Source organism: Vicia villosa, linkage group LG6, assembly GCF_029867415.1.
Source record: "Vicia villosa cultivar HV-30 ecotype Madison, WI linkage group LG6, Vvil1.0, whole genome shotgun sequence".
In the NCBI taxonomy this organism is placed as follows: domain Eukaryota; kingdom Viridiplantae; phylum Streptophyta; class Magnoliopsida; order Fabales; family Fabaceae; genus Vicia; species Vicia villosa.
Genome location: NC_081185.1, coordinates 55,338,838 through 55,355,623, shown reverse-complemented (window position 1 = coordinate 55,355,623; position 16,786 = coordinate 55,338,838).

Genomic DNA, 16,786 nt, shown 5'->3' with positions numbered 1-16,786 from the left:
AATGGAGCTGCGATTGGTGCTGACAGACAACTGAACAGTTTCCAGAGGAACAATCCTCCATTGTTCAAGCGCACGCATGATCCCTAGGGTGCTTAGAAATGGCTTAAGGAGATCGAGAGGATTTTCAGAGTCATTGACTGTGATGAGGATCTCAAGGTGAGATATGGCACCCACATGTTATCTGAAGAAGCTGATGACTGGTGGATGTCAACCAGAACTGAGTTGGATGCTAGTGGTACAGCAATTACCTGGACTGTATTCAGGAGGGAATTTCTGAGGAGGTATTTTCCTGAAGATGTCAGGGGAAGAAAGGAAGTTGAATTTCTGGCGCTGGTTCAAGGCAGTATGTCAGTACCAGAGTATGCTGCCAAGTTTGTGGAACTGGCAAGGTACTATGTACACTACAATGATGACGAAGCCAGTGAGTTCTCGAAATGTGTCAAGTTTGAGAATGGTCTTCGCGATGAGATCAAGCAGGGTATCAGGTACCAGAGAATCCAGAGGTTTGTTGATCTGGTAGATTGTAGCAGGATTTTTGAGGAAGATAACATCAAGCTGAGGTCATCTCACTCTCGCGAGTTGGTTGACAGAAAGGGTAAGAAGCCTATGGATAGAGGTAAGCCATATGGTAGAGGTAAACCTGTTGATTGGAAGAAACCCAGTAGGGGAGATTCCAGTGCGCGTATCAGGTGTTACAATTGTGGTGAGATGAGACATCGTAGGAATGAGTGCAAGCTTGATCAGAAGAAGTGTTACAAGTGTGACCAAGTGGGTCATATTGCTGCTGACTGCAAGAAGAGGGTTGTGACTTGCTACAACTGTGGTGGAGAGGGTCACATCAGTCCTAATTGTCCTAAGCCAAGGAAGAACCAATCGGGAGGAAAGGTTTTTGCTTTGACTGGGTCTGAGACTACTCCAGAAGACAGGTTGATTAAAGGTACGTGTTTCATTCATGGCACACCTTTAGTTGCAATTATTGATACTGGAGCAACTCATTCTTTTATTTCATTGGATTGTGCTATGAGGTTGAATCTTGAAATATCTGACATAAATGGAAGTATGGTTATTGACACTCCTGCGTCGGGTTCAGTAACTACTTCGTCTGCATGCTTGAATTGTCCGGTTGACATTTTTGGTAGGGAATTCGGGATGGACTTAGTGTGCCTTCCGTTGAAACAACTTGATGTAATCCTGGGAATGAACTGGTTGGAATTCAACCGTGTTCATATCAACTGTTTTGCGAAGACGGTGATTTTTCCTGAAGAGGTTAGTTCTGATAGTCTGGAAATGACAGCTAGACAAGTGAATGAAGCTATCGGAGATGGTGCAACAGTGTTTATGTTGTTCGCATTGATGAATGTGAAGGAGAAGGTGGCGGGTGGCGAATTACCGGTGGTGTGTGAATTTCCAGAAGTTTTTCCAGAAGATGTGAATGAATTGCCACCGGAAAGAGAAGTGGAGTTTTCTATTGATTTGGTTCCAGGAACTAGTCCAGTGTCGATGGCACCGTATCGTATGTCGCCGTCTGAATTGGCTGAACTGAAGAAGCAGTTAGAGGAATTGCTTGAGAAGAAATTTATTCGTCCTAGTGTTTCGCCGTGGGGTGCGCCTGTGTTGTTGGTAAAGAAGAAAGAGGGTTCAATGAGGCTGTGTGTAGATTACAGACAATTGAACAAGGTCACTATCAAGAATCGGTATCCATTGCCGAGGATTGATGATTTGATGGATCAGTTGGTTGGAGCACGTGTGTTTAGTAAAATTGATCTGAGGTCTGGGTACCATCAGATACGTGTGAAGGATGACGATATTCAGAAGACTGCTTTTAGAACGAGGTATGGACATTATGAGTATTCTGTAATGCCGTTTGGGGTTACTAATGCACCCGGTGTTTTTATGGAATATATGAACAGGATCTTCCATCCTTATCTTGATAAGTTCGTGGTGGTGTTTATAGATGATATCCTGATATATTCTAAGAATGAGGAGGAACATGCAGAGCATCTCAGAACTGTGTTAGAATTGTTGAAAGAGAAGCGACTTTTTGCCAAACTATCGAAGTGTGAATTTTGGTTAGAGGAAGTCAGTTTTCTTGGGCATGTGATTTATAAGGATGGTATTGCTGTGGATCCTACAAAGATAGAAGCTGTGTCTCAGTGGGAAGCTCCGAAGTCAGTATCTGAGATTCGTAGTTTTCTTGGCCTTGCAGGTTACTACAGAAAGTTCATTGAGGGATTTTCAAAGTTAGCATTGCCGTTAACTAAATTAACCAGGAAGGGACAAGCCTTTATTTGGGATGCAAAGTGTGAAGAAGGATTCCAAGAGCTGAAGAGGAGATTGACTAGTGCTCCTATTTTGATTTTGCCAAATCCGACAGAATCATTTGTGGTTTATTGTGACGCCTCACTGATGGGTCTAGGTGGTGTATTGATGCAGAATCGACAAGTAGTTGCTTATGCGTCGAGACAACTCAAAGTGCATGAGAGGAATTATCCGACTCATGATTTGGAGTTGGCAGCTGTGGTTTTTGTTTTGAAGTTGTGGCGACACTATTTGTATGGTTCGAGATTTGAGGTGTTCAGTGATCATAAGAGCTTGAAGTATCTCTTTGATCAGAAAGAGCTGAATATGAGGCAGAGAAGGTGGTTAGAATTTCTGAAGGATTATGATTTTGGTTTGAATTACCATCCGGGTAAGGCAAACGTCGTGGCTGATGCATTGAGTAGAAAAACCTTGCATATGTCTATGCTAATGGTGAAGGAATTGGATTTGATTGAGCAATTTAGAGACTTGAGTTTAGTGTGTGAAGATACTCCTACTAGTGTCAAATTGGGTATGCTGAAGCTGACTAGTGGTATTCTCGAAGAAATCAGAGAAGGTCAGAAAGCGGATGATGGATTAATTGATAAGTTGGCTATGATCAATCAAGGCAAGAGTAGTGAATTCAGAGTCGACGAGAATGGTATACTGAGGATTGGTGACCGAGTTTGTGTTCCTGATATTGATGAACTCCGAAAGCGTATTTTGGAAGAAGGACACCGTAGTGGATTGAGTATTCATCCTGGTGCTACTAAGATGTATCATGATTTGAAAAAGTTGTTTTGGTGGCCTGGAATGAAGAAGGAAATTGCTGAGTTTGTGTACTCTTGTTTGACTTGCCAGAAGTCAAAGATCGAGCATCAGAAACCGTCTGGGTTTATGCAACCGATGTTTATTCCTGAGTGGAAGTGGGACAGCATCTCAATGGATTGTGTTTCGGGTTTGCCGAGAACTGTCAGAAATTGTGAAGCTATCTGGGTCGTAGTAGACAGGTTGACGAAGTCTGCACATTTTATACCGGTGAGAATGGATTATCCGATGGAGAAGCTAGCTCAGTTGTATATTGAGAAGATAGTTAGTCTTCATGGTATTCCTTCAAGTATCGTGTCAGACAGAGATCCGAGATTTACGTCTAAGTTCTGGGAAGGTTTGCAGAACGCTTTGGGTACTAAGCTGAGACTGAGTTCTGCTTATCATCCGCAGACTGATGGACAGACTGAGAGGACGATTCAGTCATTAGAGGATTTGTTGCGGGCTTGTGTGTTGGAAAAAGGAGGTACTTGGGATAGTTATCTGCCTTTGATTGAGTTTACCTACAACAACAGTTATCATTCGAGTATCGGTATGGCTCCGTTTGAGGCTTTGTATGGTAGGAGGTGTAGGACGCCGTTGTGTTGGTACGAATCTGGTGAGAGTGCTGTGATTGGTCTAGAAATTGTACAACAGACTACAGAGAAGATTAAAATGATTCAGGAGAAGATGAAGGCTTCTCAGAGTCGTCAGAAGAGTTATCACGACAAAAGGAGGAAAACACTTGAGTTTCAAGAGGGAGATCATGTGTTTATGAGAGTTACTCCTATGACAGGGATTGGTCGGGCATTAAAGTCGAAGAAGTTGACTCCGCGTTTTATCGGACCATTCCAAATTTCTAAAAGAGTGGGAGAAGTGGCTTATCGTATCGTTTTACCGCCGATGCTTGCAAATTTGCATGATGTGTTTCATGTGTCTCAGTTGAGGAAATACATTTCAGATCCGTCCCATGTGATCCAAGTAGATGATATACAGGTGAAAGATAACTTGACGGTTGAGACTTTACCTGTGAGGATTGAGGATCGAAGGCTGAAGCAATTGCGTGGCAAGGAAATAGCTTTGGTCAGAGTGGCTTAGGGAGGACCTGCTGAGGGAAATGTTACCTGGGAGCTAGAGAGTCAGATGAAGGATTCTTATCCAGAGCTCTTTACCTAAGGTACGTTTTCGAGGATGAAAACTCTTTTAGTGGGGGAGAGTTGTAACACCTGTATAATTTTATTATTAATTTAAATTGGATATTTAATTAATAATTAGAATTATTAAGAATTTTGTGGAAATAATAGAAATAATGGTTGATGGCATTTGGGCCATGTGAGAGATTAGTAAGAAGAGGGGGGGTGTGGTGTAGTAAAGCCCTTACTCATTTAATATTATTTTTCATAAAATAATCAGAATTGGAAATTGGGAAAGAAAGAACGTGAAAGAACAGAATTGGGAACAAGGAACGTGAAGGAGAACTGTAGAGGGAGAGACCAAGAACCAAGACTTTTATCTGAGGTAAGGGGAGACTCTCCATTTAATCTCTTTTATCGTATTATAGGTGATAGTATGGATTAGGAGTATGGTTGGATCCATTGATTCTATATTCTGAAATTGTGTATGTGTTCATCATTGAAATTTGGACTGTAAATCCCTAATAACTGATAGATTTAGGGTATGATGAATGAAATTGATTATAGAATCATATACTGTGGTTGTGGATGAATTCGTATGCTGTTTAGATGTGAATTTTTATGGTTTTTAGACTCAAAATCGTGGACTGGTATGAGTAAAAACGAATGGGTTTTGGACTGTTACGAATTCTGCAGGTTCTGGGCATTTTCTGGTGTTTCGCGTATGAAACAGTGCCATACGCGTATGGGATGAGGTCATACGCGTATGGGGGACACTCCCAATGGGCTATACGCGTATGATACGCAGTTGCCCTGTCCCAAATACCACGTACTGGTGTTTTGCGTATGAGAGCGTATGAGGATGCTCATACGCGTATGGGAATTTGGAAAGAGGAAAATTATTCTGGTGATACGCGTATGGCAAGGCTGATACGCGTATGGGTTGGTTTCTAGGCCATTTTGAGTTCTGGTGAAATGCGTATGATACGCGTATGAGACATGGTGATACGCGTATAGATGCGTATGGGCAACATGATACGCGTATGGACGCTATGTGTGCAAATTTCTGTTTTGTTATTTTCTTGAAAGTTCGATGATGTGTAACTTTCGATTTGTAGGCCTGTTTGCATGCTGTTTGAGATTGTGTAAACCTTGTGATGTGATGCTATGGTTTACTGATGATTGATTGTATTGAATGATGTCAATGTATATATGAACATGCTTAGTGTTGATGATGATGATGATGAAATGAGTATAGATGATGCTACTCATAGAATGGTAATGATGAAAGTATGTTATATATATGTTGCATGCATTCATAAACATGGGCTGAATCCTATATGATGAGAGGATTCAGCGAGGGGCAGAATTCCCATTGTGTGGAATTTGTGCTGGCAGGGCCGTATCTGGATGATGATAGATCGGTTGGTGGATGATTCCACTGGTGATGATTGGTACCACATGCATAGTGTCAGTTTCATACATGTGCATGATTTGTTTATAACATAATGATATATGTTACATGTTGAGTGTCTGTTTATCTGTGGATGTGTGAATGATGATTTGTCTGAATATGAAACAATTGGGTGAATGATATAACTATGATATGTTATTATTTATGATGCAATAACATTGGTTAACTGTGATGAGACTCACCCTTACTTGTTGTCATTTTCAGATTGAGGATAGCGGCGCGACTTGGTGAGGATTAGCTCATAAGTCGGTTTTTAGTTATAGTGTCGGTGTCATGCTCTGGTAGATGTAACACTGGGAACACATTTGTTTTGAGTTGATTATAACTCTAATTGGTTTTGTTGGTTGAGTCAGATACATTAATGATGAATGTTGACTCTATGTTTTTGATTCCGCTGTGTAAAACATGATTTTATTTAATGAGTTATAAATTCAGTTGTTTCAGTGAATGCATGATATGTACCGACGTGTGTTTTCTTCATTTTATGAATTGTGACACCTCTTGCATGTTTACTCTGATTAATAATTATTTAATTGCCGCGGGTTATTAGAGGGGTTTTACAGGGTGCAATAACAACATTGCTGGAAAAGAAATCTTTCAAAATCTGATAAGAGCATCAATCACAAACGAATTCTCCATTATTGAGGAAAGCAGAATCCTCAAGAGGTGCAAAATAAATGCCTTCTCAATCTAGGTTTCCCCGCTGTCGCTACCGCGAAAAAATGGAATCAGAGTCGCCACCAATATATTTATCCCATTGCGGGAAAGGAATATCAGGAAACCTAACTCAGAACAAGAACAAGGTCTTTCGACCAGAGAACGGGGTACGGGAGTCGGTTACGCAAGGGGAAGGTGCTAGCACCCCTCACGCCCATCGTACTCGATGGTATCCACCTATGTTTGTTTCTATCTAAAGGGTGTCTAATGTCTAAACCTAAATGCGAATGAATGCAAAAAGAAATACGGGGAAAAGAAGGAATTATTTACAAGTGTGTTCGCTTAGGCCCCGCGACCCAATGCCTACGTATCCTTTTCAGGAATCAGAACGACCGTAGTTCGGCTCCATAGTTTCCATTTGTTTTGTGTTTTTTAGTTGAACAGAGGTTAAGGTCACAATCCACGATGCTCGACCTTTGGAGACTTATACGCCTACTTTTGGAAAGGACTTAACTTGTTCTTAAGCGCCTAACAAGGCAAAAGAAAATGAACTTGGGTTTGTGTTTTTTATGTAACTACATGGTGAACAAAACCCAATACAAGGTTTCGCACCACTTCGTCACTTTGTTTTAATTCGAGCCTTTATTAAGTGTTTTAAATGTTTTTGGTTGGGTATTTTTTAAGGGAATTTACTTTGCGATTAGAATCACATAAAAATGTATAATGATCGAGAAGCAGATTAGAGAATGAATCCCACTCACTTCTATCCCATTATATAATGTTCAAGAAACAGATTAGGGAATGAATCCCACTCATTTCTATCCCATTAATTAATGTTTGAGAAACAGATTAGGGAATGAATCCCACTCATTTCTCTCCCATTAAGTAGTGACCGAGAAACAGATTAGGGAATGAATCCCACTCATTTCTATGCCACTAAGTGATTGAGAAACAGATTAGGGAATGAATCCCACTCATTTCTCTATCACTTTCTTAATGTGATTCGCCTCTTTATTTATTAGTGTTTTAAAGTTGAAGAAGAAAAAAGAATGAACAAAAGGGAACTAACCTATTCTCTAATCTAAGTTATTCTAACCTAAGTCTAATGGCCCTAAGGTCAAGGATAACTATCCTAACCTATCTCAATTCCTCTTAACAAAGAAGGAAGAGTCTAAGGGAACATGGCAAAAGAATGGAGTTACAACTCCAACAAGATGAGAAGAGAGCCCTAGGGCAATAGCAAACCAAGGAAATAAGTGTCCTAAATCAAACACAAAAGCCATATGGCACTACACAAAAATATTCACAAAGAGTTACCAAAGTATCGCATAAATCGTCACTTAACAACTAGCGAACAAACTTCCATTAATCGAAACAAAAAGCAAATGAAAACATGAACAAAGCTTAAAGTCAGTAGCTATTAGTTCATTTATAGGTCCAAGACCTTATACCAATCTATGTTAGTCAATTAACTTGAAACAAACAAAGTTCTAACAAAACTATACAAAACTAGGTCAAAACTAGTTAATAGAATTCAAATTAGGAGTGAAGTTAGAAAGATGTAATCAAATGCTATGAGTCAGTAGCTAATGACCTCTAATAGGTTTCTAACAATTATGAAATCAAATCACAAAGTTTCACACAAAATTATAGGTCATTCGGACAAATTATGGTGCGATCGTTAACCAAAGGTGAGTTATTTACAAGTAAAAAAGAAAAATCAAGTAAAATAAGAAAACATGACTTGAAAAATTCAACTCCAGGTCTTAGGACCTCTAAACATCCCTACTTATATGTACAAAAAGAAACTAAGTCAATTGCATAAATGCAAAGCAAATTATAGGTCAAATTCACATGGTTATCCGTTTAGGAACGTACATAAATCGGGTATAGAAAATCTAATGAAAACCTAACCAAAACATAGAATTAAACTTTTATTTTTTTCACACAATATGGTATATGAGCCTACTGATATCACACAAAAAATGGCAATCAAATTCTACTCCTAAGGTATTAAACGAAATTAATTTGCAAAACCGATCAAACTTAAAGACACAATGAACATATTGAAAGAAATGATTTATTAAAAATAGGAAAACAATTTCTAAAAATCTAGAAAAAATACCACAATTATTTACACACGTGATTCTATCTAAAACATATTTTTATTTATTTTTTATTCGAACCAAAATAGACTTATGAGTCAAAAGTTATATGGGAAACAAAATTAAAGCGAAGGCAAAATCTGCCTAAACTGGGGTGCATTAGCAATGTGTATATGAACAAGAATCACTATGAAGGCGCACAGGCCCAAATACTAGGAGGTGCAGAAAGCGAATGTGTACTAGGCCCATACGCAAGTCAGGGGCGTGGCCCATCAGCAAGCAAACACATTTCCCTCTTTATTTGTTTCAGCAATTATTTACCTCACTTATTATTACCAGCATGCATGTTCTTAACAAAAAAATGTAACGTGCCATAAAAATAAAACTAACTGGATATCAATTGGTCACCTTGAGTTTAAGTGACTACAGGACAAAACGAAATCAGGGCCAATGGCAGCTTGCCAACACATCATTTAATCATTGAACAAATAACAAAATTGCAAACTAATGGGAAAAAGAACCAAAACATGCATGACACGTGACGAAATACAATGAAACACAGAAACGTGGCCGCCGGAGCCTCCTCCTCCGGTTATCTTCTCCGGCTGAACACCGGCGCCGGCCACGAAAGAACCACCCAGAAATCACGAAAGCTTACGCCTTTCGACTTGTTTTTTCGCACTGATTATGGATCTGCCATTAGTTTCTTTTAACTCCTACTCTATTCTCCTATCCGAATACAAACATAAAACCCTAGCTTCATAACAAACTCCCCAAAGAACAAGCTAAGCACATCAATCGGTTTCTATACATTCAGAGAGTTCAAAAAGACGATTCATCCATCCGAACAACAAGTTTCACACACAAACCGAATTCATATTCAAAGGCAACGAATCATGCGTCATATGCAACACCTTCAATGCAAACATGGTGGTCTAAATCTTAACCCAATCCCTGATGACGGGTTCCAGGCCTATATGCTTCTAAAGCAATGAGAAGAATCACTTACTTGGAAGAATATTGCTCAAGAATTGAGGAGATTGCCGTCTTTGTTCTTTGATGATGACGAACGCGAAGGCCTTGCTATGCGTATTCTTGCGAGAAGACGAACTCAGATTCAATGAAGATCTTGTATCTTGGCAGTGATGGTGATAATCATTGTGCCGTGAGGAAGGTGAGTGTTGTTGAAGCTTGATGAGTAGCCATGGAAGGTCTTGAAGCTTTTTGGTTGGTGAGTGTGAATGAGGGTGAGGATGGTTATGGAGGGAGCCAAGTTGTTGTTGTTTTCCGCAGCCAGAGAGAATGATGAGAGTGGTGGTGACGGTTTTTTGATGATGAGGAAGAGAAAAACGGTTATCAGTTTGTTACATTTTCAACAAACTTTTCTTGGGTGAAACATGGAGAGAGTGAAGAGAAAGAATGGGAGAAAGATGAGATGAGAGTGTGGAAACTGAGAAAAGAAAATCCTCCCCGGTTTTGTGAAAGGTTGTTGTTTATATATGGGAGGTATTGGGGCTTATTGTGTGGTGTATGTATTGTAGCTTTTTCTAAACTTAATGAACAAGCTACATGCATTTTGGGTAAACTCTCTCTTTGTATTTTACGTGTACAGCCTAGTGTATGGTCATTTATGAGTAACCTTCCTACTCTTTTCTCGTGACAGCCCTTTTGCTTCAATGTTTTCCTTTAGAGGGAGAAGTTCAAGAACGGTTATGTGTTGGATGAAGAACAAGTTCAAAGCGTGGCTACTGTTAGAGACAGATGTGAAGAGCATAGGTGGCTCATTAGTTCCCTCCTTTATCTAATGAACATGCATCATATATGATAAGGTCTTCTCCACTTTCATGTGTGCAGAACTTCGTATAGGCATTTGTAGCAGTGACTGGAAGTATTAGTGGCAACAAAATTCAAGCTTCGCCCACACTCAACATGTCCATGATGAAGACTTTATTTATCTATAAATCTAGTTACAAATCACCAATTAAATTCAATCTATGGTCATGGTAAAGAGGGCACGAGGGAGAAGAACATTGCTCTTGAATGTGTTCCAAAAAGGTGACTGCAAGTGCAAGAAGCGTGGCTATGAATTATGTGATGCACCACTATCTTTACGCAAAGCGCGAGCCAGGCATGACTTAGCCTACGGCGCTGACCGGATGCAATTTCAAATATGTGACTTCGAGACCCCATAACTTGGCAACCACACGACTAAAATTCTTGATCTTGAGCTCTTTGGATAGAGGAGATGGGAGAGAAGATATTAACACCAAGTTTGAATTTTTAGGGCTCTTGTAATGCTCTCAAATTAACTTCTAATAAGGCACACCATGTGTTCGATCTATTGCTTGCGTTGGCGAGAAAACCTGCCTGGGAGCTTGACTTGATTTAGTGAGAATCTTCATACTTTGCATCTCTTTAACTCTCTAACCATACTTCAAATGGAAAAACATTCAACTACAAAGTTGTTCATCTCTATGAGATTAACAATATTGATGTTGAACATTTTCTGAAATAATGCATAGATCCACGTGAAATCAGGCTGCGAAGTGAACTGGTCAACCATTCTCAAAATTCCAGAAATTTCACTAAGTGTAGAAGTTTCCATTTTAGAATTTTCTCATTTTAACTAACTTTCCCAAAATGGTAAATTTTAGTTAAAACTTGATTTTATTCATTTCTTTGATTTTTCTTTGACCGATTTTTCACCATGAGTCAATATCTACCAGTTGACTTTGACTTTGACCAAAAAGTCGACTTTTCTCGATTCCAGATAAATTTCCCGATTAATCCATTTCTGATCTAATTCTCAATCAATTTTCAACCAGAGAAGCTTCAATGAACAGGACAACCATATTTTGCATCCACAAACATTTTCCTGATTAAATTTTGATCAGAAAGTCAACTGGGTTGACTTTGGTCAAAAAATCCTAACTTGACGGCCCTGATGAACATGAGATTTGTATCTTTTAATATGAACCCTGTCTTGGAGAGAGTGAAATCCTGATCTTTAGGGGAACTTCCATGAGAATAGTATTGTGCAGTAAGACTCTCAATCTCTCTCCTTTGATCCCAGATGTCTCACACATAGAAACTCTTTTTCATCAGTTTTCTTGGATGGTAACAATGATGTGAATGAATGTATTGGGTGAATGGCCTATATGAGGTATGCACATGAATGTGATGTGAAAGCCAATCAGGAATAAATAAATGGGCAAATTTTGGGGTGCAACACCCGCTTAGAGAGGTTCAAAAAAGTATTACAAGAGACCAAAGTTCAACTCCAAGAACAAACTGGATAGAAACGGTCAAACAAAGCTTTGCCCCATGAGGAATAAACTCGACTGGGGATTAAATCCTTCCTGACAAATGAGTTGAGGAGGAACACCGAAGCAGAATTCTTCCACGAGGAACAAACTCAGTGGGGATTATCAATCTCTGCGAGGAATTTATAGATCATCTTCTTCTTATCAAAAAGATTGGACAACACATCAAGCTCTATTATGGGGAATCAGAGAAAATTTCTTTGGAGAAAATCACCATTCCGAACTTGCAGAGGAAATAAGAAGTTAACATCAAAGCAAACAAGTTAACATGCGGGGGATTTTAGTTCAAAACTCAACACAAGGTGAGAAAGAAAACCCAACAGTCAACCGTTGTCTAAAAACTTCTTGGTAGAGAGTGACATACTCTAAAAACTTCTTGAACAAAACTTAGATCTACTTCAAGAATCGCCAACACAAATCTTGATCTCTCAACAATTGAAGAAAAAAGAGTGAAATGGATGGTGGTTTAGCTCAAAGTTTGTGAGGTTCAAGATGTGACTCACAAACTTTATGAAAGAAAAAGAGCTTTGGTGAATTTGGTAAGGATGAGGAGAGAAATTGCAAGGGGTTTGTTGGCTCTCAAAGCTTGAGAAATGAGAGAGTAGAGGTCTCTATTTATAGAATTGGAGCAAGAGTAGTGGCAAATTGGTCTTTTTGTGTTTGGTAATTAATTTATGTTTAATTGGTGTTTAAATGGTATTTAAATGGTAAAAATGTTATTTAAATGGTAAAATGGTATTTAAATGGTAAAATGAAGGGAATTAATTTTGATGAGGTGGAAAATTGGTAAAATAACAAAAATGATCAAAGAAAAAGGTGCCAAAATGATGTCAAGCTTCCCTCCTATTTTTTTTTTGAATTTTCGCCCCAGGGAAATCGATTTCCTTGTTAGGTAAATCGATTTCCTTCTTCAAATTTTCAAAAATTTGCTTCCTTGCACTGTTTTGATTTTTGCCCGATCTTTTACCTGTAAAATATAAACAAAAGAGACAAAATGCATATTTTTGGATTTTGGTTAGTATAAACAAATAAAAAGCTAAAAGTGCTTGATGATTCCCCTCAGAGACGATCACAATATCAAGGATAGAGCTTCACAATGGTGCTCTTGATTAATGATTGAATGCAAGTGATGTATGATCTTAGGGTAAAAAATTGGGGTATGACAGATGCCCCTATTTAAGTTTCTTCGATTCAGAGGTACGATGATTGGAAATCTTCGTTTTGACGAAATCGAAGAGACTTAAATATATAAAACACAATTTTTGAACCTAAGACGCTATGCAATGTTTAATGAATGCATATGAGGAGGATGAAACACGGCAACACCGGGGAGAAAAAGGAATTCCACTGGGGAAAACAAATGTCTTGTGGGCAGGACTCCACTGGGGAAGGCAAGACTTTGTTGGAGAGACGAAACTTTGGTGGGAAAAGAAACTTCCCTCGGGAAAACATTTTGCACCAGAGAGGTTAAAGCATCACCTTTCACCAGGGGTGAGAAAAGGGGTATCCTCTTTCACTGGGGATGAGAAAGTACGCATCCTGAATAAGAATGCCAATCTTCCGTTAACAGAAAACACACCATCGTACCACTGATGATATGAAGAGATGTACCGCCGTACAATTGACGATAAGATTTTGATTCGTGGACCATCCTTTTACTCAATAGTTTAAGGTAGAAGAAAATCGAATCACCGCCTCAATAGTTGACGATAAGCTACCAACTCAATAGTTGAAGGTAGAAGTAAATCGAATCACCGCCCCAATAGTTGACGATAAGCTACCAACTCAATAGTCGAAGGTAGAAGCAAATTGAATTACCGCCTCAATGGTTGAAGATAAACTACCAACTCAATAGTTGAAGGTAGAAGAAAATTGAATTACCACCTCAATGGTTGACGATAAACTGCCAACTCAATAGTTGAAGGTAGAAGGAAGTTGAATTACCGCCTCAATGGTTGACGATAAGCTACCAACTCAATAGTTGAAGGTAGAGGAAAATTGAATTACCGCCTAAATGGTTGACGATAAACTACCAACTCAATAGTTGAAGGTAGAAGAAAATTGAATTACCGCCTAATGGTTGACGATAAACTACCAACTCAATAGTTGAAGGTAGAAGAAAATTGAATTACTGCCTCAATGGTTGACGATAAACTACCAACTCAATAGATGAAGGTAGAAGAAAATTGAATTACCGCCTCAATGGTTGACGATAAACTACCAACTCAATAGTTGAAGGTAGAAGGAAATTGAATTACCGCCTTAATAGTTGACGATAAACTACCAACTCAATAGTTGAAGGTAGAAGGAAATTGAATTACCGCCTCAATGGTTGACGATAAACTACCAACTCAATGGTTGAAGGTAGAGAAATATTGAATTACCGCCTCAATAGTTGACGATAAACTGCTCAGAATAATAAGTTGCCGCTAAGAATAGGGATCAACTTCTTCTTTAATCAAGGACGTGGCTTGAGAAAAGGAACTGGATGCAAACTGTCACTTCTGATGAAGGGACTTACCATTTGCTGAGCTTCTTCCATTTGGATGCAAACTGTCACTTACATTGAAGCGACTTACCATTTGCTGAGCTTCTTCTGTTAGAACAAGAATTGTTCTGATCAATAATCTTAGTTTTGATGATAACAATGTATATGAATTTTGCTCAAGATAATGTGGTACTCTAATCCTATGCAATTTCCCTTTCAGGAAATATATAAAGAGTATGCACAAATCAGCGCTAAGAAGCTTTGACTCAGAAGGTTCAGTATGCAACTTCAGCACATGGTCTGGCAAGACATCAGAAGATGGTCAAGCAGAATCAGAACATGGTCTATTAGAAGCATCAGAAGAACTTGAGTTTAGAAGCAGAAGCACTAAAGTCATGGAATCACGCTCAGAAGCATATCAAGATCAGAAGATCAGAAGATGCTCTGCACCAAGCTGTTTGTACTCTGATGATATTCAACGTAGTATTTACAAAGAACAAATCAGAATCAAGTACTAGATGGCAAGCTACGTTGACTGACAAAAGGAACGTTAGAAGCTATTAACTGCAACGTCAGTAGTCACAGCAAACGCAAGGCTCGAGGTAGTTGACAAAAGAGTGAAACATTAAATGCAATGCTGTACGGAATACACAAAGCATTAAATGCTCCCAACAGTCATCTTCTCAAAACGCCTATAAATATGAAGTTCTGATGAGAAGCAAGGTTACGTATTTTGGACGCACTTTGAACGAATTCTGATCTATCTCTGATACTATCTTGCTGTTCACTTCAAAAGCTATCAAACTTCATCTTCAACCTCACTACATTACTGTTGTAATACTTTAGTGAGTCTAAGCTTAAATCTGTAAGAGAAATATCACAGTTTGTGATTATCGCTTTTAAGAAGCAATTGTAATACTCTTAGAATTTGTTTACATTAAATTGTAAAGGACTAGAGTGATCGGGTTGTGATCAGTATACTCTAGAGAAGTCTTAGAATGTCTCTAAGCAGTTGTTCCTAGAGTGATCAAGTTGTGATCAGAAGACTCTAGAAGACTTAGAAGTTGTCTAAGTGGAAAACCATTGTAATCTCGCGTGATTAGTGGATTAAATCCTCAGTTGAGGTAAATCACCTTGTATAGGGTGGACTGGAGTAGTTTAGTTAACAACGAACCAGGATAAAAATACTTGTGCAAATTATTTTTATCTTACGAGTTTTTGAAACTACACTTATTCAAACCCCCCCTTTCTAAGTGTTTTTCTATCCTTCAATTGGCATCAGAGCGCCGGTTCTAAGGTGCAAGCACTTAACCGTGTTTAGAAAAAGATTCAGGAAGAGAAAAACGCTGAGATGGCTGGTACTGAGCAAATACCCCCACCATCTACATCTGGCTCTACTGAGCAATACAATGGTAATGGTAACAATGGTTACACTAGACCACCAGTATTCGATGGTGAAAGCTTTGAATATTGGAAAGATAAACTGGAAAGTTACTTTCTTGGTCTGGATGCTGATCTATGGGATCTTCTGTTGGATGGTTACAAACATCCTGTTAAAATTACTGGTGTAAGGCTCACAAGAAGCGAAATGACTGATGATCAAAAGAAAGAATTCAAAAATCATCACAAATGCTGGACTGTTTTGCTGAATGCTATCTCTCATGCTGAGTATGAGAAGATATCTAACAGGGAAACGGCTCATGACATATATGAGTCTTTGAAAATGACTCATGAAGGAAATGCTCAAGTCAAGGAGACCAAAGCTCTTGCACTAATCCAGAAGTACGAAGCCTTCAAGATGGAGGATGATGAAGACATTGAGAAGATGTTTTCAAGATTTCAAACTGTGACTGCTGGATTAAGAGTTCTGGACAAAGGCTACACCAAGGCTGATCATGTAAAGAAGATCATCAGAAGCTTGCCCAGAAGATGGGGCCCAATGGTGACTGCATTCAAGATTGCGAAGAATCTGAATGAAATTTCTTTGGAAGAGCTGATCAGTGCCCTGAGGAGTCATGAGATTGAACTTGACGCAAATGAACCTCAGAAGAAAGGTAAGTCTATTGCATTAAAATCTAATTTTAAAAATGCACTAACGCTTTTCAGGCTGAAGAAGAAGATTCTGAAGAATCAGAATCAGAATCAGAAGAAGATGAACTGTCCATGATTTCCAGAAGAGTCAATCAACTCTGGAAAAGCAAGCAAAGGAGGTTCAGGAGCTTCAAAAGCTCAAAGAAGCCTGAAAGAGGAGAATCTTCTGGAGGCAGAAGAAATGACAAGAAAAAGGTCGTGTGCTATGAATGCAATGAGCCAGGACACTTCAAAAGTGAGTGCCCAAAACTTCAGAAGGAAAATCCCAAGAAGAAATTTCATAAGAAGAAAGGTCTTATGGCAACATGGGATGATTCAGAATCAGAATCAGACTCTGAAGATGAGCAGGCAAATCTGGCACTAATGGCCACAATGGATGACGGATCAGAATCTACATCAGAATCAGATTC